At 49.5% G+C, this 24,741-nt stretch overlaps 1 protein-coding gene across 2 annotated transcripts in view; it reads left to right on the top strand.

The window, feature by feature from the left end:
• The window catches only part of LOC144752258 (uncharacterized), a 250,705-nt gene that overhangs the window by 9,795 nt on the left and 216,169 nt on the right, over nucleotides 1-24,741 (top strand). For both annotated transcript variants that reach the window (XM_078640268.1, XM_078640266.1), the window contains exon 2: nucleotides 10,558-10,612. The gene's annotated coding sequence lies outside the window, so the exon portion shown is untranslated. The remainder of the gene's footprint in view (nucleotides 1-10,557; nucleotides 10,613-24,741) is intronic.

The following is a 24,741-nucleotide window of genomic DNA, read 5'->3' as shown; positions in this document are numbered from 1 at the left end:
GGTGTCTAGTGGAAGGCAGGGACAGCTCTGGAGATACTCAGCTATCTTAATTGGATCCTCGCCCCAAGAGGTAAAAAAGCGTTGGTAAAAGGCATGGAAAGCTTCCTGCTTGTCCACTTCTCTGATCAACATGCGCATGGTCTGAAATGGAGCTATCTGTGATCTGCGCAGATGGGAGGGCACTCAGTGGGAAGAGGTGACGATACAGGAGTAGGATAAGTGTACATATCAATAAAGTGAGTAATCCTTCATAGCTGGGTGTAAGTATTGCCAGGCATCAACTGGACCTGCATCTCAGAGCTCCTTCCTAAGTACCCCAGACATAGCTCCTGTGCCATGTACGTATGCTGTGTTTCTGTTCAGGTCGGGGTCCGAGACTAAATTGAAATCACACCCCACTACAATATTGCCTCTGCCAATAGTTTTTAGGTCGAGCCTGTCAATGCGCTTGCGCATTGAGCTTGCGAGAAATATTGGGGCTTAACCAGAGCTTAACCATCAGGCAATTTGATGTTGTGCCCGTGAAAAGCAAGCTCAATGCGCAAGCGCATTGACCTAAAAAGCGCGTGCACATGAAAGCCAGCCATCTGTTGCTTCCCCAGCGTGGTGCCGCCAGCAGCTTCACTTGAAAGGGATCCGCTCCGCTCCCTGCTGCATCAAAGGCTTTCATTTCACACTTTTCACGGCCGCCAGGCCGTGTTGCCTTTCTCCTCCCCACAGCTATGCCAAGAGCTTGTCTCCCTTCTAACGTACCGGCTTGCTTTATTAATACCAGCGGCCCACCCCTTATGTTTCACCGCTTTCAATGCTCAGAAGTAGCAGCACGCATAAAATATTTATCCCCCCAGACCGCATGCTGCACTTAATCTTTAACACTGAGCCCGATTTTACATTGAGAACATGGGCGCACACAATTAACAATGCCACCCGTGGCTCGCTGCCCGTCATCCTCGTCCCCCCCTCCCCCACCCCCCACCCCGGCGAGACATGCTGTGGCGCCTTTTTTCCCTCCCTCCCGTTGTCGTGTCTTATCTCCCCCGCCCTCCCTCCTGTTGTCCGTGCCTCCTCGCCCTCGCATGTCCATCTCCCCATTGCAAATACTTGTTTTTCAAATGAATTTGTCCGTCTATAACGCAACTGGTGCTCATATAAAGCACTCGGATACCTTCAGGTGTAGTTCGCACTATATAAAGCCAGTTTCTCGCTTACCCGCTGCTGCTCATTTCCTTTAAAAATATCATTAATGTGCTCCGTGCGTGAGCAGCACCTGTCCATCTTACCTTTGCTCCCGCCCACTCACCCGTCCCTCTCTCCCTTGTCCCTCCTCTCTCCCTTTTCTCTGCCCATGATCGCTTTTTATTTTTTTATTAAATATTGTTTTTTAAAACAATAGAAAATGCACCAGTATCCACACTGATCTCCTATTTCCACAGCGCATCTCCTATTTTCACGCTTTAAGGACAGCAGCTGCCGGAGGTCTCTCGCGCTCCTCCTCTCAGCACGCTGTCATAGCCTTATTTCCTCCAGAAGGCCCACTCGGCTTTTCTTCAGTCTCTGCAGGGGCCGGTCGTTCTTCCTTCTGGCATATTTAATGCTTCCTCCCCCTGCCTTTCAGTTTCGTTCTTACTCTTTCCTTTCTCTTAATTTAACTCAATACATTTTGAATTATGAAAAATTCCTTCCTCTCCTCTTTCTTCAGTGCCAGGGACTCCAGTGACGTCTTAATTTTACATTTCACGTTCGTGTTTTTTTTTCGTTCCCGTTCCACCCTCTGTGCTTGACTTATCTCGGAGATTCAAGGCCAGCCTCCGCAGTTCCCAAGGGGAAAAGAAAATCAGCTCAACTGAAAAGCGAGATTCCTGCTTTGAAGTAGGCTCTCAGGGTGAGACAGTAAATCAGCCCAAAAGAACTGCAGTCAGAGATTTTGGAATAACACCAGGGCTTTAAGTGGGATGAAAAAACTGGTGGGTCTCTCATAGGGGCATGGACGATATAATTCAGAGCAGGTTTAACAAGCATTTGCAATACAATAGGTCGTGTTTATTTCAGTATTTTCGAGGGGCTTTGCCTGCAAGCTCATCCCCTCTGCTTAACTTGGTTTTAAACAAATCCAGCTTGTTTTCTTGCCTTCTGCTCCCCTGATTGTACTCGTTTTTCGTGCCTTCTGCTTCCCTGATTGCACTCGTTTTTTCCTTGCCTTCTGCTTCCCTGATTGTACTGTTTTTTTTTTCTTGCCTTCAGCTCCCTCACTCCATCCATCCATCCATCCATCCCCCCCACTCCATCCATCCATCCCCCCACTCCATCCATCCTTCCCCCCACTCTATCCATCCATCCCACTCCATCCATCCATCCATCCATCCCACTCCATCCATCCATCCACCCCCCACTCCATCCATCCTTCCATCCCCCACTCCATCCACCCATCCCCCCACTCCATCCATTCATCCATCCCACTCCATCCATCCATCCCACTCCATCCATCCATCCCCCCACTCCATCCATCCCCCCCACTCCATCCATCCATCCCCCCCACTCCATCCATCCATCCCCCCTCCATCCATCCATACCCCCACTCCATCCATCCATCCCCCCACTCCATCCATCCCCCCAATCCATCTATCCCACTCCATCCATCCATCCCCCCACTCCATCCATCCATCCATCCATCCCCCCACTCTATCCATCCATCCCTCCACTCCATCCATCCCCCCACTCCATCCATCCTTCTTCATCCATCCCACTCCATCCATCTATCCCCCACTCCATCCATCCATCCATCCATCCATCCATCCCCCCACTCCATCCATCCCCCCACTCAATCCATCCATCCATCCCACTCCATCCATCCATGCCCCCACTCCGTCCATCCATCCCCCCACTCCATCCATCCCTTCATCCATCCATCCATCCATCCACCCCCACTCCATCCATCCATCCATCCATCCATCCCACTCCATCATCCATCCCACTCCATCCATCCACCCCACTCCATCCATCCACCCCACTCCATCCATCCATCCCCCATTCCATCCATCCATCCATCCATCCCCCCACTCCATCCATCCATCCCACTCCATCCATCCCCCACTCCATCCATCCATCCCACCCCATCCATCCCACTCCATCCATCCCACTCCATCCATCCATCCCACTCCATCCATCCATCCCACCCACTTCATCCATCCATCCCACTCTATCCATCCATCCATCCATCCCCCCACTCCATCCATCCATCCCCCTACTCCATCCATCCATCCCCCTACTCCATCCATCCCCCCACTCCATCCATCCCCCTCCATCCATCCCCCACTCCATCCATCCATCCATCCCACTCCATCCATCCATCCCACTCCATCCATCCATCTGTCCCACTCCATCCATCCATCCCCCCACTCCATCCATCCTTCCCACTCCATCCATCCATCCCACTCCATCCATCCGTCCCACTCCATCCATCCATCCCACTCCATCCATCCATCTCCATCCATCCCACTCCATCCATCCCACTCCATCCATCCCACTCCATCCATCCATCCCACTCCATCCATCCCACTCCATCCATCCCATTTCATCCATCCCACTCCATCCATCTATCCCCCCCACTCCATCCATCCATCCATCCATCCCACTCCATCCATCCATCCATCCATCCCATTCCATCCATCCATTCCCCCCACTCCATCCATCCATCCCCCACTCCTTCCATCCATCCCCGCACTCCATCCATCCATGCTCCACACTCCATCCCTCCCCTGCCCCACACTCCATCCATCCCTCCCCCGCCCCACACTCCATCCCTCGCCCACACTCCATCCCTCGCCAACACTCCATCCCTCGCCCTCTCACCCTGCCTCTATTTCTCGCCCTCCCTCTATCTATCTTTCGCCCTCCCTCTATCTATCGCCCTCCCTCTATCTATCTATCGCCCTCACTATCCATCGCATCACCACAGCATCACTCAGGGGCACCACAACATCACTATGCGCTACCACAGCATCACTGAACGCCACAGCATCACTCGTCGCCGCCTCAACATCATTCAGAGCCACCACAGCATCAATCTGTGCAACCATTCAACAAGAACTGATTCAAATATGTTCTCTCAATGTTTCAAACTTTATTACAAATGTCACAAATTGTTTTTTATATTTCACTTCTGTTTTTGTATTTTCATCACAATAAAATACACTAAACATAAGCTTCCCAAAAGTTATTTGCAAAAGTTTAAGCTATTGCCATTATAAATTACACTAACTTTTATTTAAGTATTAATTATTGAAAAAAATACAACCCATTGTTATTTGTAATATTAATACATCTAAGTCATGTAAATACAACACATATTGCATTACAAATGCTATAGGTGTCACGTTTGCAAAAGTTAACTCTATTGGCATTGTAAATGACAAATTTATTAATTTCGCTCTTTTCAAAACAAAAAACATTTTAAAAAAATGTGTCATTTGCAATACTAATACCTCTAACTTTACTAATGCGAGACCTATTGCATTGCAAATGCTTGTTCTGAGTGGGTCTGTTGTATGAATGCGTCCTGCGCTTTGTTCTGGGCATAAAGATTGACGGATGTCTGCCAGGAATTTCTCCAAGTAGTCCTGCGTGATGGAAAGGGTGGTGGGGGCTGCAGGGGGCTGTGTGGGCGGATCCTTGTTGCTACTTATTTTGGAGGTTGTCATTTTTGCTCAAAGGGAGACCACAGAACTGTCCCTGTTGGACATGCCTCTAGGCATAGTAAGCCAAGCTATACCGCCATGGACATCTGGGGTGTTATACTGAAAACCATAGAGCTGTACTCCCCCTGATTCTGGGCAGTTGGTTAGTGGAGCTAGGTAGCCCTGCCCACGCAGCGGAGAGATCAGGGATGTCGAGAGAGCACTAAAATAAGACAGCTACGCAGCGCAGGGGGGTCCAGAAAAGGTTAAATCCGTCCGGCCTTACGACGCACATAAATGGTTCACCAGGGAGGTCAAAGATCTTAAACTCGACCTCAGGCGTTCGGAACGCCATTGGAGACGAAACTACTGCCCCATTCTCCGTGCTAAATATAAACTTCTCCTAAACGACTATAAAAAAGCGATCTTGACGGCTAAATCCAACTACTTCACCGAGAGAGTTTCTCTCTCTGCTAACAAACCCCGTGAAATCTTCTCCTTGGTCCATCATCTCGCCACTTCCGACCGCACCAGCACCTGTCTTGTCCCTACCCAGTCCCTCTGCTCCTCACTCAACGACTACTTCATTGACATGATCGCCAACATAAAGGCCAATATTCCAGTGGTGCGGCAACCCGATGTTTCCTGCCCTCTTCCTCTGCCCTCCTCTTCACTGGATCACTTTCCTCCCATTTCCAGCGTTTGTTTTCTTAACTTGCTTGCTAAAGTCAAGTCCGGTTCTCCGGCGGACTGTGCTCCTGCACGGATCCTCATAACCCTCTTCACCAGTTGTCCCGCTCCCCCCCTTGCCCTTCTTAACGCCTCATTGGCCTTGGGTTCTGTTCCTTCTTCCTTTAAAACCGCTATGGTTCTTCCTATTCTTAAGAAATCCGGACTAGACCCCTCCCGTCCCTCTAATTTCAGGCCTATTTCCCTTCTCCCTTACTTGGGGAAGATCCTTGAAAGTTATGTCACATCTTGCCTGTCCTCCTATGTCGAGGAGAACCACCTCCTGGCCTCCCATCAGGCGGGCTTCCGACCAGGACACTCCACGGAGACAGTGATCATCGCCGTCCTGGACGAACTTAAGGGGAAAGCTGACATCAATCTTCCCCAAGCCCTTGTTCTCCTCGACCTGTCCGCTGCGTTTGACACGGTCGACCATGCCATCCTTCTCGACCGTGTCAGCGCAGCGGGCATTCGGGGCGTAGCCTTTTCCTGGCTTGCGTCCTTTCTTTTAGGCAGGTCTCAGGCGGTCCATCTCTCGGGCTTCTCCGCACCCCCTCGTGCAGTCACTTGCGGGGTCCCTCAAGGCTCTTCCCTTTCCCCTCTTCTTTTTAACCTCTATATTCACCCCCTTATCATTTCTCTTCGCGAGCTGGGGGTCTCTGTGTATAATTACGCGGATGACCTCCAGCTCGTCTTTGATCTTTCCTCCCCCCTGGATTCTCTTCCTAAATTCTGTTCCACCTTAGTTTCTTATTTCTGAATGGATGAGCTCCAATCACTTAAAGCTCAATCCTGATAAAACGGAGCTTGTCCTCACGGGCGGCCCCTCCAATCCCTGGTCCTCGATTCACTGGCCCCCTTCCTTTGGCCCCCCTCCCTCTCCGGTCCCCTCCGTCCGGACCTTGGGCATCAAGGTCAGCCACGACCTTACTATGCATGCCCAAGTCAGCTCCGTTGTTTCTTCTTGTTTTTTGTCCCTTCGTCTCATTCGGAAGATCTCCCGGTAGTTTTCAGCGGACGCCCTTAAATCCATAGTCCTGGCCCTCATCATCTCTCGCCTTGACTATGGGAATGGCCTGTACGTGGGTATTCCTGCTTATGAAACCCGACGTCTACAGGCCATCCAAAATCAGGCCGCCCGACTCATCCTTCGCCTTCCCAAATCTCACATCACGCCTGCACTTAAGTCCCTCCATTGGCTCCCTGTGCACCTCAGATCCTTTTTTAAATTGGCCTGTCTAGCCTTTCGGGCCTACACCCACTCTGCCCCCCTCTTTATTTGCTCTATGATCACTCCCTATACCCCGACCCGTATTTCGCGGTCCTCCTCTCTCTCTCTTTGCTGCTCGTCCCTCGCTTCCGTAAATCCAGAACGGGTGGCACCCGCTTTTCGGTTCTGGCCCCCCGGTTCTGGAATACTCTCCCTCTCTCTATTCGCTCTATCCCCATCTACACTCACTTTCGTAAGGGCCTGAAAACATTCTTGTTTTCTCAGGCATTTCCCTGTTAGCTCCCTCGGTTTCCCTCGCAGAGTTAAGTCTAGTCTCAGCGCCAGGAAGCCGCTTGGCCGCAGTGCGCTTTACCAAGTTTCTTTTTCATTTCATTTTCATTTCATTTCAAAGCAGAGCCAGGCCATGCGCCTCAAAGTCAGTGGTGGTGTTGCAGGGATTCTGCTCAGGAACATAACTATGTTTGGGACTATAGAACATCAGCATATAGGGGCTGAGTCACCCTATTACCTCAGTATCTATGGGCCCGAGTCCGACCAGCTATAGTGTCTCACTTGCCCTTCCAACCTTTCCAGAGAAATTAATGAATTGGCACCCCAGAACATAACACTCTTGATCCTCTCGGGGATCTGTGTAATAGGACACACTCTTTCGCTCTATCACTCGTACTTGTCCACAATAAGACAAACAAGAGACACAAAGGAAGTTTATAATATTTATTTAAACTATTGTACTCTAATATGCAGTATTTGCACCACTATTAGAAAACAAATGCATACCAAAAAATATCATTAGCATGGTTATGCAACCATATATCATAAAAATCCTGTCATATTATAAGACAGATCAGCCTAAACCCCCACTTGCCTACTGGAGCTCAATGATTATATATCAAAGATCTCTTGAATGAGTTGTGGACCCCGTACGTTGGCACAGATGGATGTTTTACATCTCAGCTGGCACAGTAATCTTGCCTCAGGACCTTCGCTCAGTGTGTGTTTTTTGGAACTTTCCTTACTTATATGACAAGATGTGTCCACAAACAGCAGCTGCATTCTTTTGTTATGTGTAGGTGCTAGTGGCTGACCAGAGAGAATAACAAGGGGCGTTGTTGTTTGACCTTGTCTATGATGTTCAGACTAAATCCCAGGAAAAGAACAGAACACAAAAACATATGCAGGTTTTGTGTGAAAATACAATGTGGCATGAAAGCAAGCATGTTTATGTTGTAATATGTGCAAAAGAAATGTGGCCCACAACGTGCATACCTAAGCTTACAGGGTAAACCACAATGAGCCATGCATAAAACACATGACAGTGTAAGAGGTAAGTAGTCTCAGCAAGGGCCAATGTTCACACAATTTCAGGTAGTGCAGTCAGTGCCCCCAGTACCTGAGTGCCACAGAGAGTTAAAATCCAGGGAGGCAGCGAGGCCGGGTTGACCATAGGCTTTCTCTGTGGCAATCAGTTCTTCCTAGATATGCTGTGAAAGGGGGGCCTCGCCAGACCCCTTAAGGGCCACAGGCGCTCATAGGACAGTTGCTCCCACCGCAGTGTTTGAGGGGGGCTCCCTATACCCCCAGGAGAGAGTAAAGGGCCAGAGTAGGGGACTCTACAGAGGCCCCCATGAGGGAGCCCCCGGCCCGAAGCTAAGGGACTGCTAGAAAAGGGGCCCCCAGGGCTGTGTAGGGCACAACTGACCAATCACATCGAAGGCAACCGAGGCGCTCCCCCTCCCTCACTCAGCTATTAAAGTCATTGGCTTCCTCGACCCTCAAGCCCACCGGTCTGTCGTTCCCTCCAGTGACTGCTGGGCCTGATGGACCCAATGAAGGCCACACCAGGTCCATGCTGTGGCCGGATTCTTCGGGGGGAGGCGGGGGGCAGGGATGTCCACATCGGGGCAGGCGCCGATAAGCTGCGGGGACATGAAAGGTAGGGCCCCAGAGTCTGTCCCAGGCCCTGGGCCAGACAGCACCCATTACCATGCTTCATGGGCTTGCGGGGAGGAGGCTGCCCCTCCAGAAATCTGCAGAGTCAGCTGCAACCATACCCCTGCTGTGACTGCAAATAACGAGGTCCCAGAGGGTTGATAGTGGTCAGATGTGGTCGGTGTTATGTTATCACCCCCCCAGGGTGGACCATGCCCCAAGTGGCTGTAACCAACTTGTGGGTCTCCAGCCGTGCTCCGCTGTGGAGATCAGGGATCTGTTGAGGCCATGAGCAGGCGCCACACCCAACCACTCTCAGTAACGCAATTGGCTCAGTGTGTGGACCCTTTCAGCAGGGAGCAAAAGCAGGGTGGAAGGGACGTCACCTCGCTGATGGCCTCCAGTCAGTCCAAGCCCTGAGCCTCTCCCCCACAGGAGTGATGGCCCAGAGCGTCCCACGGCAAGATGGCTCTGCTGTCCCGTGTGGCTACAGGGATGGCCGCGGCTCGGCTCATCAACAAAACGGGGGGGGGGGGGTACAGTGTGCTCCAGTGGAAGTGAAGGGTCTCTGCTTTGCATGGGGCTTTCAATCTGTCCAAGCCAACCCACTCAGCCAGCACGCCAGCTCGTAGTGTTTGAGGCAAGATAGCACCCTCTTTACCAGGGGTGACTGCTGCATTGCTGCTCGGCAGGAATAGGGGACACCGACAGCTACAGTCTCTCAACTCTGGAGGTGTTCTGGTACCACCAAGTTTAATTTCTGGCAAATAGATGACCTTTAAGAGGCTTTAAAGACCAAGGGTTGCAGGAGTTCTAACAATCCACGTCCTAATCCATTCCTGGCCTGGCCACGTATCCCACCGTCACACTATTTAAGTAGGGAAGCCACAGTTTATCCAGTTTTTTTTGTTTCACTTTGTTTAAACCTGCCAGTAAATGGGTATCTGTTTGTCTTTCTTCATGTTAAGGCTTTGTTTTTACCTCTTTGTGTATTTTTCTGCATTTTTTTTTTAGCGCAAGCTCCATTCAAAGGTGTTTTAGTGCATTACATGTGCACCAGTTACATTACACAAGGTCACCATTCATTGTTTATAAGGCATGGGGAGATTAAGTGATTTTCTCAGAATCATAGGATGTTGAGCCGACTCTGAGACTCAAACCTGGTTACCCAGTTCCAAAGTCAGCAGCTCTGGTTATGACACCACATCCAGGGTACTGGAAAGGAGGCAGGCAAAAGCCACATAAAATCTAATCTCATTATGGACTTGAGGTTCCAACAGAACCTCGAACTTAGCCAGAGCCTGTCTTCAGGCCCGAGCTTTCAGTGGCATACCCACCTCTACTAAACAGCCACACCTGCCCTCCCTGTACACAAAAAAATACCATAGCTGGAGCATGCCTATATCTTTGTCAGAATAATGCTTTGGGTGTAAAAATGGTTAGCGCCCTCACTGCTGCTGGTGGATAAAATGAGGCAAAAGGGGGACAGGGCATTATGTTCAGAGGTCAGTGCCTGGCTGATTCTATCAACGTTGTGACTGGCCTCTGAACACTTTTGTCTCTGTATGTTAGGATTTACTAAAATTACACAGGATCAGAATTACACCTATTCCCAACTCCCAACCAAGAACTCACTGACTTTAAGAAGGTGCTCAACCAAAGTGCAGTTATGTTCTAGGGGGGAAGGGGATGGGGAAAAGAAGAGACTGCTCTGACTTCAGTTCTTCTAGAGGAATTCTTTTTTTCTTTGTCTGCTTTTACTAGGAACTTTCCTTCTCGTTGTTGATCTGCAAAATCACATTAAAACATGTATTATCCTACTCTCTCTTTTTGCTTTCTACATCTCTTTTGTAACATTAATCATATACCATATCTGTCTTGGGCTATTGCTCCTCTTCTATGTTCTTTATTCTTATCTAGAATAATCTGCTTATTTACACTGTTTCATGACAATAATAACCTTATTTTATTTTCATAACTTTTCTTTTCCTTCAGAATGGGATTTGCGTGTCTGGCGAAAACACTCAGTTGAAATTGACGTTTTCGGCAGGTAAGTGATGACCTTGTTGATTTGCACTTATTCTTTTGAGGAAGATCTCGACTCAAGAAAAAATAATATTAATTAGCGATTGTACAGATATTATTATTATTAGTTCTCAAGTTTTCAGTTATATCACTTTTACATTGTTAAGCAATACTAGATTATATGCTCAATTGCTTCCAAACTGTTTTTAATCTAGATAGAAGCACTGCCCCAGGAATTGTTACAAGAGTCATTTGTGGGGTGACTCATTACTGAGCCACTACAACTAGTCATGAATGACATGTGTGGTAACCATCCAAACTCTCCTGGGCCTTGACAGAAGAAACGAACCTCAAGTAGATAAGCTAGGGGCTCGTACACAAACACTGGACTGAGACACTACCGCTAGTCATGAACGACTTGCATGGTAAGCAGCTAGACTCTCCATAGCATAGTCCAAAGGAAATAGTCTCAAATAGTCAAGTGAAGGACTCGTACACAGACTTGTGACTGAGGGCAAGATGTACGACCATTGGAAATTGAGACTTGCAATATGCGCTCTATTGCGAATTGCAATTTCCAATGCACAATAGTGTCTGAGACACTGTTTGCAATTCTCAATGGGGTCGCAAATTGCATGCCTCATGAATATTAATGAGTACTCGCAATTTGCGTCCCCCATTGAGAATGGCAGGCCCTCCCAGATATGGTGGCCTGCTGGGCTTAGCAGACCTCAATGTCTGGGACTGCTTTTAAATAAAGCAGTTTTTGTTTCTAAATGCAGCCTGCTTTCCTTAAAGGAAAATGGGATGCATTCAGTTTGTACGGCGAAGTAGTGGTCCGTGGTACCTCTGCCTGCCCCTAAAAAATAATTTCCCCTGCATTTGCAAATCCCGTCCCATTTGCAACGACATTACCACCCTCTTGAAGAGGGCGGTTAATTGCGAGTGTTTTGCGACCACAATTGCGGTCGCAAAACATTCATACATAGGGCTGCGAGTCGCAATTAGGAAGGCACACCCTTGGAACACCCCTTCCTAATTGCGAGTCACTAAACACCATTTTGCGAGTCACCAATTTTTTGCGACTCGCAAATTAGTGTTCATACATGGCCTACACGGATTTTGCATGCGCAAATGGGTCGCAAACCTGTTTGCGCATTCAAAATCCCATCGTACATCTGGGCCTGAGACACTAATCTCAAGTCACATATGACTTGCACGGCAACAAGACATACTTCCGAGTATTTACCGAAGGAACTTAATGCAATGGAGGAACTGGAACACACAGCTTCTTCCTCAATTCAGTCAGGTGAAGGACGCAATCACTGTAGGAGAGTAGGGTCTGCTTCCTATGGTTACCCCCACTTTTTGCTGTGCTTCACTGGTTTTTCGACTTTAGTATGGCTGTGGCCTTCCTACTCAGGCCCACAGCCTAGCTGTTCTCTCTCTAAATTGATACCAGATTGGTTACTGGGTCACCCTTGTGAGCCCTTGTATATGGTACCTTAGGTACCCAGGGCATAGGGACCCCAGAGGCCTACCAGGGACTGCAGCATATATTGTGCCACCCCTGGTTAGCCTTCCAAACTGACACCACAGGTCTGTACTTGCAGTCTGGGTAAGGTGGTGTAAGCACCCCTTACTTGCCCCAGTATTGGAACTTTCATAGATTCCCATGCTTTTGTATCATTCCCCGTTGTCGGAATGGGAGTCTCGGAAACAAAAATAACATAGCAGTAGGCACAAAAGAGAAAGAAAAAGGCCTAGGCCTCATTCCCTTTTGTAGCCCATCACTCTCTTTGTGTAAAAAAGACCAAACTTAGGCATCAGCCAATCAGAAAAGCCTCACCTCTTAGAACCCTCCTGAAGGAACCTCAGATCCTCAGATTTTCTACCGCACGTTGTGCTTAGGGAGTCTCATTTGAGCTCTGCTCAATCTACTCTTCAGGCGTTTATTCTTCAACATTTTTCTTCAGTTTTCTCTTCAGTTTGTCTGCTGATCGTTCCAGGATGTCTGACAAGAAGAAAGCCCTTTTCAAGCCATGTTCCACCTGTGGTAAGAAAAGGCGTTTCATGGAGGATAAGCATAAGGATTGCATCTACTGCCTCTATCCTGACCACAAGGCTGCGGACTGTAAGATCTGCCGCACCTTTTCACGACCCTCCGGGACCGTGAGGGTAGGCTTCTGACATGGCTCCAGAAGTTGAAATCCAGGAAGGATACTGTCTCCAGTGACAGTAAGGATTCGGCATCGGCATCTTCCTCAAGAAGGTCAGTGAAAAAGGGTAGGGGTTCCCCTTCTCCTTCTGTGGAGCGTCCTTCTAAGGCCTCAAAAAAGACCCCCAGTGAGTCTGAGAGCCAGGGTCCAGGCAAATGTCCTCAACAAGGTGAAAAGGAGAGGGTAGGACCATCTACGCCTTCTGAAAGGTTGAAGACTGATCCAGCCTTCAAGAAGCCCTCTTCACATTCTTCTGACAGAAGTTCCAAGTCGTCGACGAAGAAATTGAAACAGAAGCTGAAACTGGTTCCGTCGACGGGATCCTCGACGACAGATACAGCAGTGTCGACGAGGGACTCGCTGACGACAGCATCGTCAACAAGGGCGTCGACGACGACAGCATCGTCGACGAGGGTGTCGGCGACGTCGACGACGAGGTCGACAAAGATGGCGACGACGACAGTGTCGTCTACGAGAGCCTCGACGACAACAACATTGACGAGGACGATGACTGGGATGTCGACAGTCTCATCGACGATGCCCATCTCGTCGTCGAGTGTTTTTGTGTCGACGACACATACTCTGTCGACGAAGCCGACGACGCTGCATTCTCAATTCCATCGTCGACGGAACCGTTGACGATTTTGTCATCGGGAAAGAGGATCACAATTTCAATGACCAGGATTACCCCGGACATGACAGGAGGGTAACCCCCTTTCCTCCAGCTCTACTGTTCGATGAGGATGAGTCAGAAGAGGAGGATCAGGACTCATATGGCTATGCCAACAGCCCCTCTCAACTGCTGGTTAAATGCGAGGAAACGGACTCGGACGGAGGATATGACCAAGAGGAGAGCTATGAACGTCATGCTGCCCAACCACAGGAATACCCTGGTCAAGAGATGGTTACTGTACCATCATCTTTCCTACAGGACCTGCATAAAATGCTGCAAGATTATAAGTCTAAGGCTGCACGGCCTGCTCCTGCTCCTGTGGCTCACGACATGCCTGTCATGGCACCGGCCTCAACGGCTGTTCCTATATCACCTCCTCATATGGCTCTTCAGCCACTGACATCGACTCCACAGACGCCTTCCAGACCTGCTGACACTCATGATGATTCCTCGGATGAGGATCATAATTCGGAGGGTAGAGATGATCAGGCCTCTGAGTGGGATGATAACGTCATTCCGGACCCTCCATCTCCATGTCCGGATCCGGTAGATTCTCCACCTGCAGATATTAGAGGCTTTCATCAGCTGATGGAAAGAGCGACTGGAAGATTCAAACTGACAATGCCTGTGGTGTCCTCCGAATGTTTCTTGTACGATTTCAAGGAACCTTACAGAAGAACGACAAGATCCATTCCAATAGAGCAACATCTCTGGGATGAGGGCCTTAAGGGTATGAAAAATCCAGCGACGGTGGTCCCTGTATTACCGCTTCTACATAAGAAGTACAAGGCGCCTGATGAAGGTCCAGCTGCCTTGACAGGCCACCCGAAACAGGACTCAGTAATTTCCCAGGCGGCGCAGAGAAAATCCCGCAACCCCTCTGCTCCTTTAACAAATCCTCCAGACAAAGAGGGAAGGAGATTGGACAATGCCGGGAAGAGATTCTCATCCATGGCGAGTCTTCTTGTGCGGGCAGCTAATGCCCTAGCAATATTGGGCAGATATGACCGTCAGCTTTGGTGTGATGTCGCACCGTTCCTGGACCAGCTTCCTCCAGAAGCGAAAGCAGAAGCCAAGAAGGTCTTGCAAGAGGGGGAGGCGACATCGATTGAGGTCATTGACTGTGCCATGGACATTGCCACGACGGCATTTCGTTCTTTGGCGGGAGCGGCGGTCCTTCGTCACCAGGGGTGGCTGAAGGCAACCTGGTTTCGACCCGAGATCCAAAATAAAGTCCTGGATCTTCCATTTGATGGAGAGGCACTGTTCGGGAAACTGATTGATGACACTCTCCAAGACATCAAGAAAGACACTGAGACCGCAAGACCCTTGGGTACGCTCCAGTACCATAAAACACCTTTTAGAGGATCCAGGGGTAAGAGTACGAACTACAGAGGATCTTACCAACAGCAAAGATACTCTTCCTATGGTTCACGTTCACAGCAGTACCGCCAGCCTTACCAACAAAGGCAGGGTCAATCCCCCAATTACTCAAGGCCTAACAACAGAGGAAAACAGGCTCGCCAGAGATGGAATGCGTCCAAGCGCCAATAGCGGCCTCCTGGCTCTTCCTACTGGACCCTCCTCCAAGAAGTCATCAGTTGGAGGCAGGGTATCAAAATACCTTCAGAATTGGTCCAAGATAACATCGGACCGTTGGGTGCTCAACATCATTCGAAAGGGCCATACCTTGGAATTCACCCAAATCCCACCAACAAAGCCCCCTGCAGCCGTTCCATCGAAACATCTACGTCTTCTGAGGCTCGAAGTTCATCAAATGCTCCTCAAGGGAGCAATAGAGCCAGTTCCCTCCGACCAAAGAGAACAGGGATTCTATTCCAGGTTCTTCCTGGTCAGGAAGACGTTAGAGAAATGGCGCCCCATTCTAGATCTCAGGGAGCTCAACACCTATCTCATCTCCCTATCTTTCCGGATGGTTTCCCTTCAAGACATCCTGAGGTTGATCAATCCAGGGGATTTCATGGCCACTCTCGATCTCGAGGATGCATACTTTCATGTACCGATTCACTCAGCACACAGAAGGTTTCTATGGTTTACAGTAGCCAAGAGCCACTTTCAATTCAGGGTTTTACCCTTTGGTCTTCGCTCAGCCCCGAGGATTTTCACGAAGATGCTGGCACCGGTAGCGGCATTCCTACAAAGACATCATTTTCAAGTCTTCCCTTACCTGGACGACTGGTTGCTGAAGGCTTCGTCCAGGGAAGCAGCGCAGGACGCTGTTAGGCTTGCACAAACCTATTTTGCAATCTGGGACTCACGTTAAACAAGGACAAATCATCTCTGGTTCCATCCAGGAAGGCACGATTCCTGGGGGCCATCCTGGATTCAAAACTTTCAAAAGCTTTTCCAACCCTGGAAAGGCGGAGAAAACTTCAAACCATGGCTCTGGACCTACAAAAAAGAAGGTGTCTTTCAGTACGCCGCTACAAGTCTCTGTTAGGGGTGATTTCTTCTTGCATACCCCTGATTCCTCACTGCAGGCTGCGAATGCGGCCTCTTCAGGAACAATTGGACATCCAATGGAAACAGGTGCACGGATCATTCGACGACAAGGTGTCGGTCACCCCAACAATGCAGAGAGCGGCCCTGTGGTGGACAGACCAAAACAACTTGTCCCAAGGTCTATCCTTCGTAAACGATCCGTCTCCTAAAGTAGTGACAACTGATGCATCGTTGGATGGTTGGGGAGCAGTGATGCAGGACCTGCATGTCAGCGGCCATTGGTCTCCTCAGGATCGACGGCTCCACATCAATCTACTGGAGCTCAGAGCGATAAAACTGGCTCTTCAAGCTTTTCTCCCACGTCTAGAAGGTTCACAAGTTCTCATCAGGACGGACAACACCACGGCCATTCATTATGTGAACAAGGAGGGAGGAACCAGATCTCTCCTGTTGCCACAGGAAGCTCAGGAAATCTGGGAATGGGCTATCCTTCACGGAATGTCACTTCTGGCAGAACACTTGCCAGGGGTTTTGAACGAGAATGCCGACAGACTCAGTCAGTCACGAGTGGGAGCTAAACCAACAAGTTCTAGAAGAGGTATTCCGCCAGTGGGGCACTCCGGCAATAGATCTCTTTGCCACGCCGTCCAACAAAAAATGCCGGTCTTATGCAAGCAGGCTTCACCACCATCGCGGATCATTGGGGAATGCGCTTTCGATAGCCTGGTCAAGAACATTTGTCTACGCCTTTCCCCCCATCCCACTGATCCCGAGACTGATCAGGAAGTTCAAGGTGGAACCTTGCAGGATGATCCTGATAGCCCCTGCTTGGCGAGATGGTTCTGGTACACGGAGCTCCATCTGGTGTTGCTAGCTCCGCCTCTTCCCTTGAGGCTGGTTCCAGACCTACTCACAATGTCAGAAGGACACGTTTGGCATCCGGATCCACAGTCATTACACCTGACAGCATGGCTCCTGAGCAGCGAGAATTTATGAATCTCCCCATCTCGACCGAAATTAAAGAAGTCCTCACCCAAGCGAGAGCCCCTCCCACAAACAAGACATACCGCCTCAAATGGAAGAGATTTTGCATTTGGTGCAGGAGAGAGAAGATTGACCCTTTTTCTTCAAAACCTCATCAACTTCTGCCTTATCTCTTGTCCTTGGCTAAGTCTGGGCTGGCCCATTCTTCGATAAGGGTGCACTTGGCAGCAATTTCAAGATACAGACGGTCGGAGTCCGGACCTTCTTTGTGGTCTTCCAGAATTATTAAGCAGTTTCTAAAAGGCTTGTTTAGGGTCTATCCACCAGTGAGACCTCCACCTCCTACTTGGCACCTGAATCTCGTCCTTACTCAACTCATGAAAAGTCCGTTTGAGCCAATTCATCGTTCAGACATGAAGTTCCTGTCATGGAAATTGGCTCTCCTTCTTGCCCTCACATCGGCAAGGCGTGTTGGGGAATTACAGGCTCTCACAATCCAAGAGCCTTTTCTGCAGTTCAAAAGAAACACAGTTATCTTGAGAACCAACCCAAAGTTCATACCTAAAGTACCCTCGGACTTCCACTTGAACGAGCCGGTTATTCTTAAGGGTTTCTTTCCTCATCCGGCTACACCAGCGGAGAGATCGCTACATTCTCTGGATGTGCAGTGATGTTTGAAATTCTATTTGGATCGCACCAAGGGATTTCGGAAATCCTCACAATTGTTTGTAGCTTTTGGTGGTCCGAGAAAGGGTCCGAGAAAGGGTCTCTCTCTGTCAAAGCAGGGAATTACAAGATGGATTACCAGTGCCATCCTACATTGCCATTCTGCAGCAGGTAAACCAGCAGGTAAACCACTGGCTGGCAGGGTTCGGGCACATTCCACAAGATCAGTGGCGTCTTCAACAGCCCTCTTCGCGGGGGTACAGTTAAAGGACATTTGCAGAGCTGCTACCTGGAGCAGTGTCCACTCCTTTACTAAGCATTACTGCTTGGACTCCTTGCAACAAGAAGATATGGCAGTGGGCCAGGCAGTCCTGAGGAACCTCTTCCACTAATTGGTGAGCTTTCCTTTCCTTTTCTATCCCACCTTCCGTAATTTTGCACATTTTGTATCTTTATGTCATGTTGGCTTTGCAATGTATACTATGACACAAAATGTGGGTTTTTTATTGCTAACTGCTTGCTACTCTGATACAAAAGCATGGGAATCTATGAAAGTTCCAATACTGGGGCAAGAAAACAAGTTACTTACCTGTAACTTTAGTTCCCCAGTATAGGTAACTTTCATAGATTCCCATGCGCCCGCCCACCTCCCCGAGGAAAGCTCAGCCTTCAGCAGAAATGGTTGCTACGACTACGAAAATCTGAGGCTCTGAGGTTCCTTCAAGAGGGTTCTAAGGGGTGAGGCTCTTCTGATTGGCTGATGCCTAAGTTTGGTCTCTTTTACACAAAGAGAGTGATGGGCTACAAAAGGGAATGAGGCCTATGCCTTTTTCTTTCTCTTTTGTGCCTACTGCTCTGTTTTTTTTTGTTACCGAGACTCCCATTCCGACGACCGGGAATGATACAAAAGCATGGGAATCTATGAAAGTTACCAATACTGGGGAACTAAAGTTACAGGTAAGTAACTTGTTTTCTTATATATAGTATACCTATAACTACCTTACATATAGACACATAGTAACCTGTAAGTCACTCCTATGGCATGCCTTGACAATCCTGATAGCAGAGTGCTTCGTTTTGTGTGAGAGGGTGCCCTAGCATGAGCTGCGCCCCTCTGCAGCTTTCGGAACCTTCTCCTTATAGCTGTTCAATGATATAGCCATACCATATACTCTTAAGTGCATTATAATCCTCGCGGTTAATGCTAACTTTGGTTTGGCTTTATCAAAACATGTTGTGTAAGATGTCAAACACTTTGGAATACTACGTCCCCCCCCTGCCAGTTCTGGCAGCGGGGGTAGCATTCCACCCTTCTAGAGGGAGAAGACATATAGTTACTGGTAAACCCGGTTAAAGTTAAACAGAGCCCCAGTGTAGGAACTGGGGTCACCAGTTCCCCGGCGGGTAGCTTGGCGCGAGCAGGTAGGCACCCGAAAGCTTAGGTGTAAAGTGACCATATAGCACACACATCCACTGACACAGGAAACGCACACAAGGACTGACACCACACCAGTAAGTTTGAGTAAAATCAATAAGCTTTATCTAAGATCAGAATCAGGGTACTCAATAATCACGGGATCCCGGTTTCATCAAAGCATTTCATCAAAGGAGTAACATTTCATTACTTAACAATAAACATTTAATCGCGTCAGGAATCAGCAGATCATTAAACAAGAGCAAAGCATTTCATGAGGCTGGAGTAACCATTTCAGTAGGTAAGCATAACCCTTTCATTACTCAACCCCAAACATTTCATTAGGCATTCAGGAAATGCGGCCCTAAGCAGGAGTAAACATTTCATTGAAGGTATACCATTTCATTAAGCAGAAGTAAACATTTCCTTACAAGAGAACAAGCATCTCATTAGGCAGTGCAACCAGTGCATTAGGCCAGATTAACCATTGTATGGAGCAAGTATAACTTTTCCTTAATCGGGGCCTATCCCCTAACGAGGGGTGAGCTCCTTCCACTAAACATTCCCCAACTGCTCGCTGGGGGTCTCCTGCACCTAACTAGGGCCAACGGGGCCCAATCACGAGTTCCCGGTGGGGGAGGGGCGGTTTTGGGGCCCCCTTCTCGCTCCCAGAAGGCCCCGCTTCTCCTCGAGTCTTTCGCCCTCCCCCGGGCTTTACCTCAGTTTTTCCGCCCTTTCTGGCCTCTTGCGGCGGTATCTGCAGGCTTCCCCGGACGCCCTCTGCCCGGGCAGACACTCGCGCTTCTCTCCCGGTCGCGGGCCGGGCCTCCCTCAGCCTACGTAGACCAGGACCATTCACAGGCGGCCCAGAGGAGAGGAGACGTGCCCGCGACCGCCAATCGCAGCGCGGCCTGCGGGGGGGTGTCGGCCTCTCTGACGGCAGCCGGCAGCAAAGGCGGGGGCGTGGCCGATGACGCGGCCGGGCGCCCCCATCACGTGGGGATGGTGCAGGGTGGCTTCACGGGCCTAGCGGCGGCCCTCCCTTGGCTCCGGGGGCCGCCACAACGAGGACACGTTCAGCGGAGGACTCCGGCGGCAGACTGCTGCAGGGATGAGGCCAGCGCCCACAGGAGCCCCGCGCTGCAGTGGTGAGACGGGGGTACAGCGCGTTCCAGGGGCAGCGCTTCGATGAGGCGGTGACGGCTTCTAGGGCCTTGGCGCTCAAAGGGGCTCAGTGCTTTTAGCCCCCCCAGCGCTCGAGGCACCCAGATAGCAGGCGGGATGGCGCTTGAGGAGTCTGGCGCCTCGGGGCACAGCAGTTACGGGGCACAGCGCTAGAATGCGCGACAGCAGTTCTTGGGGCCACAGCTCTAGAAAGGGCGAGCGCTAGAAAGGGTGAGCGCTTGAGCAGGCCCGACAGTACACACACCTAGGCAGTTCAGGCAAGGCAGGACAGCGCTGGGGGCCCAGGTTGAGGCAAGGGGCACAGAGATGGCACAGCCCGGTACCTGGTTGATTCCAGTAGTCCTTGGCAGCACAGGTAGGTGTTTCTCTTGGCTCTTGATGGTTCCTGCGCCTTTTTGTAAGCAGATTCTTGGTTTCTTGAAAGGGGGGGGTTTAACTTGGTTGCTGATGGCAGGATAGCATCAGCAGGTCACTGCAGGTGGTCCCTGTGTTCCCCTCCCGCCGGGCCAGATCAGTGGGCTAGTGCAGAGTTCCTCACACAGCTTGGTGGGCAGCGCCTAAACCCTGTCACCCTTAGTGGTATAGGTCCCTGACTAGGCCCTACCGCCTAAGTCTCCTGCCCCAACTGACTAAAAAGTTTCCCTCCTTTCTTTATATATGCCCAGGTCAGGTGACCACCCTCGTGGCAAAAGCAAACCCCTCCCCTATTCTGGAAGGTTCCAGGAGCTTCCCTACTCTAGCTATGGGAGGCAAGGCAGGCTGGTGTTGCAACAATGTTTAAGGGTCCCAGCCAGCTCCTGGCAACTAGGGTGCTACTAAAAAAACACCCTGCAGTAGTAGGGGCCTGTGGCAGCCATGTTGGGAGAAGAGAGCACCTGCACCTTAGCATTAATTAGCAATGGGAAGGTGCTCGGAGACCTAAGTCCAACGAAAAAGATGGTGGAAAAAATGAGGCAAGGGCGCAAAAATAGGGAAAGACCACCCTAGGGCTGACGGGTCTAACACCCAGCATCACAAAATGGATGCTGCTGCCACAGACACGAGTCTGCCCTCCTGCTGCTGGACGAAACTCTGGCAGGGGAGGCCTGGACAATAGCTTTCCTGTCCAGGGAGGTGCTGGCATCTCCACAGACAGGCTTTAGTGTATTGGGGCAGGGTGGGTTGCATTCAGTGAATGCATTTCAGACACTGCCTGGGGCACACAAGGTGCTCCATGCATTTCCCAGTTCAAACCGGTTGCTGGGGCACTCAGCCCCCAGCTCTGGCGCGAAACTGGGCAAAGGGGTAGGGGTGTAACCACCCCCTCCCCAAGTCCACCCATAGGAGGGACCTTAGAGTTAGTCCAACCCCTAAACTTACTATAAGTATAGAACCCCAGTCCCTAGGACTTTAGATTATCCTGGACGAAACTCTGCAACATATATCTTGGACCTTCGACATTCCATATCGACTGGAAGACGGAAGAAATCTCCCTTGTGGTCAAGGAGTGACCACCCTGTTCAAACAGGCAACAAAAGCATCTTTGCCGGTCTGCATTTTCGAGGCTCCCGCCGGATCCCGAAGAATCTGCGACACAGGACACAGACTTCCAGACATCGCTGAAGCTGACCCGAGCTCCCAGCAAAGCTGAAACCCATAGCTGACACGAGAGACGTGGGACCGGAACTCCAGGACATCCTGCATTTTTGCACCTGCACCTACTTCCCGAGGCATCCCAAAGTTGTGCATTGGGGTATTTGAAGCCCCTGCCCCGAGCACCTTTTGCACCGAAGCTCAGAGGCCCACACTCCATGAGTGTCCCGTGGGCCCGCTTTGTGCATTTCTGCTCGAGGCCCCTTAGCGGTTCTTAGTCCGTTGGCTAGCGATCCCCCACAAAGGGCCATCTTTGATTTCTTGAGGTTTCCTGGTTGCTCCAGACTTGCTCCCACTCCTCTCCAAAGGAGGAGTCCCTCAGACCTTGCTGGTCTGCACCAAAGCCAATCTTGTCATCTTGCGTGGATTACTGTTGCCAAGGCTTGTTGGGTCAAAAATCCGGATTCCGACACCGCAGTCAAGTAGATCCTTTGTGGGACACCTCGAATCCAGCTCCTGGTTGTTGTCGACACCTCCTGGACCTAGTGGCTGAAGAGTCAAGCTTCACGTCTTTCACCTGAAATCACCTGACATCGGTTGGCATCTTCTCCTTGTCATCCTGGTCCCTGGCTAGTGACCCAGACTCCGTCCCCTCTGCTTTCAGGTTCTTCAGATCTCCGATCCAACCTTGGATCCACCCGGACAATCTTCCTCTGGTCGCCTGCAGCACTTCTTTGCAGCTCTCCATTGGAATCGACGACGAAACCCTACGCCAACAGACACCTATGCACCCGGCTTCCGTGGGTGAGGTAACTCGAGTACTCCGATGCTCCCATGGGTCTTGACTCTCGAAGTGTCTAATTCTAAAAGGGTTCCATCGTAGTTCACCTCTAACTGTCCTTAATCTTTAAAATTGTAACTTGTTCGCTCTCCATAGAAAGTCAATGGTAATCCGCGGCTGTGTTTAGACACTGCATGCGTCCCCCGTGGGCCTCCTGCATTCTAACCTTAGGTGGTTATAGGTAGCCCCAGCAGTTCTACAGGCCCTAGGCCTGCTTTCTAACTCTCACGTGGTTCTGTCGTGTATTTCTATAGGTTCTGAATCGATCCCCCTATTCCTGACCCTATTCTGGTTAAACTACCTAGCTAGTTAACTAACAGTCAGCCCATGAGGCAAGAAATTCCCCATGATGCAGATACCGTTATCTGACGCAGTCACACTACGGCACAGGAACGTGTTATCTGATTAGGTCATAACGCTTGAGATCTAATTAGACAAGCGATATTCCTCCAGCCCCTGATAAGGCATACGACGTTCTCATAACAAATCAAACCTATGACAACCTGGATAATCCGTGCGGCCATTGTTTTGATTTCACAGAGAACTTTAGTAAAGAATGTGCTAACGAGCAAGTCGTATGACATCTTTATTGACGTACCTATGTCCATCCTTACGTCAATTCCGGCACCTTTAAGGTATAAATATTGCCGATCTTGCCCTATGCAAAACACACGCGTGGTGACAAGACGGAGCAGCCATACTTGCCGAAGCCGAGAGCAGAAGCAGACCCCGCAGGCAACAGCCCCGCCTTCCTGACGCGCTGAGAGACGCGCTGCTATCTCAAGCCGAGAGACCCAGCACCGGCGCTTCCGGGTAGCCCTCGCAGGCAGCCTGGAATATCGAGAGCAGAGAAAGAGATACCATTCCTCATTCATCCTAAATTCCAGGTACAGAACTGAATAACCCCTCCTAGAGAATTCTTTAGTTATTCACTTGGCAAAAACAAACTTAACTTAAACTGTAACTTTCTATTCCCGCCCACGCATTAGACTTAGGTCAGGTACACGGGGTAGGCGTATTTAGAAACACCAGTTGAGTACGTTTAGTCAAATGTATATGTGTATGTAAATATATTTTAATCATTTCAAACATCATATGGCTCAGAAACCATATCAATGTTTTTACAGTATTATTTTATACTATTGCTTCTAATGTATGCACTTTACTTAACTATAAGTATCGCAATAATATCGATCCATTTCTCTTGTACGAGAAAAGAGACTGATCAATAAATAACACCCTTTATTGAACACGCCCGTCTCTTCCTTTTCTCTACATTCTGATGAGACTAAGAATGCACGTACTGACTGAGTAAAATAATTGCCTTGTGCTCACACGACTCTCGAGATTGACTCTTGATTAGGGGAGAGCAAAGTTGTCATGTTCTATGGTTGTCAGAAACTAAATCCCTTCTTGTCTAATCAGGGAAGTTAATCCTTCCTTGAACATTCGAGAAAGTTTCTAGCGAACTCTGAGCTTAGCTGGCAAACCCAAAAATTAAGTCTAGTATCGACAGTAGTAGACCTAGTTAACGTCTGGCCTATGCCTTTACTGCTGTAGGTACTATTCCAATGCGCAGAGCCTATTGGGAAAATAGGAACTACACTACATGGCGCCCAACGCGTTTGGAAAGGGCGATAAAACTAACGTAAGACATTTAGAGTAACTCAGTCGTGCTTTCTCACTCAGACCCCTTTTCCCAAATACTCCAAAGACGTCTGGAGTGGGTGAAAGGTTATTATATCCTCCAAAACCTCGCAGGAGGGAACTCCTATGTATGGTTCTTGGTCTAGTCAACGTTGAAGGATAAAACAGTTCCAGAATATTGTGCATCTAATCTCTGTTTCCATAAAGAAACCTGATCTGCAAATAAAAATAATACCATCCTGTCAGTAAAATGGGAGACAGTGATGGAGAAAGAGAGGCAATTAGATTAGCTACTGAAATAGCAGATGCTGATGCTACCATGCAAACAGCAGACCCGGATATAATACTCATCCAGGTCGCCAAAAGGAGATCTATAACCTTAAAACTTATAGAAAATGGACTGACACCTAGAGGTGGCACAGTCATATTCGTAATTGAGGCACACGAATATCGGCAGACAGAGGTATACTATACATGGATACATTTTCCA

Source organism: Lissotriton helveticus, chromosome 4_2 (assembly GCF_964261635.1).
Source record: "Lissotriton helveticus chromosome 4_2, aLisHel1.1, whole genome shotgun sequence".
Classification (NCBI taxonomy): Eukaryota; Metazoa; Chordata; class Amphibia; order Caudata; family Salamandridae; genus Lissotriton; species Lissotriton helveticus.
The sequence above is the reverse complement of the archived record's forward strand: the minus strand, read 5'-3'. Positions and strand labels throughout refer to the sequence as shown.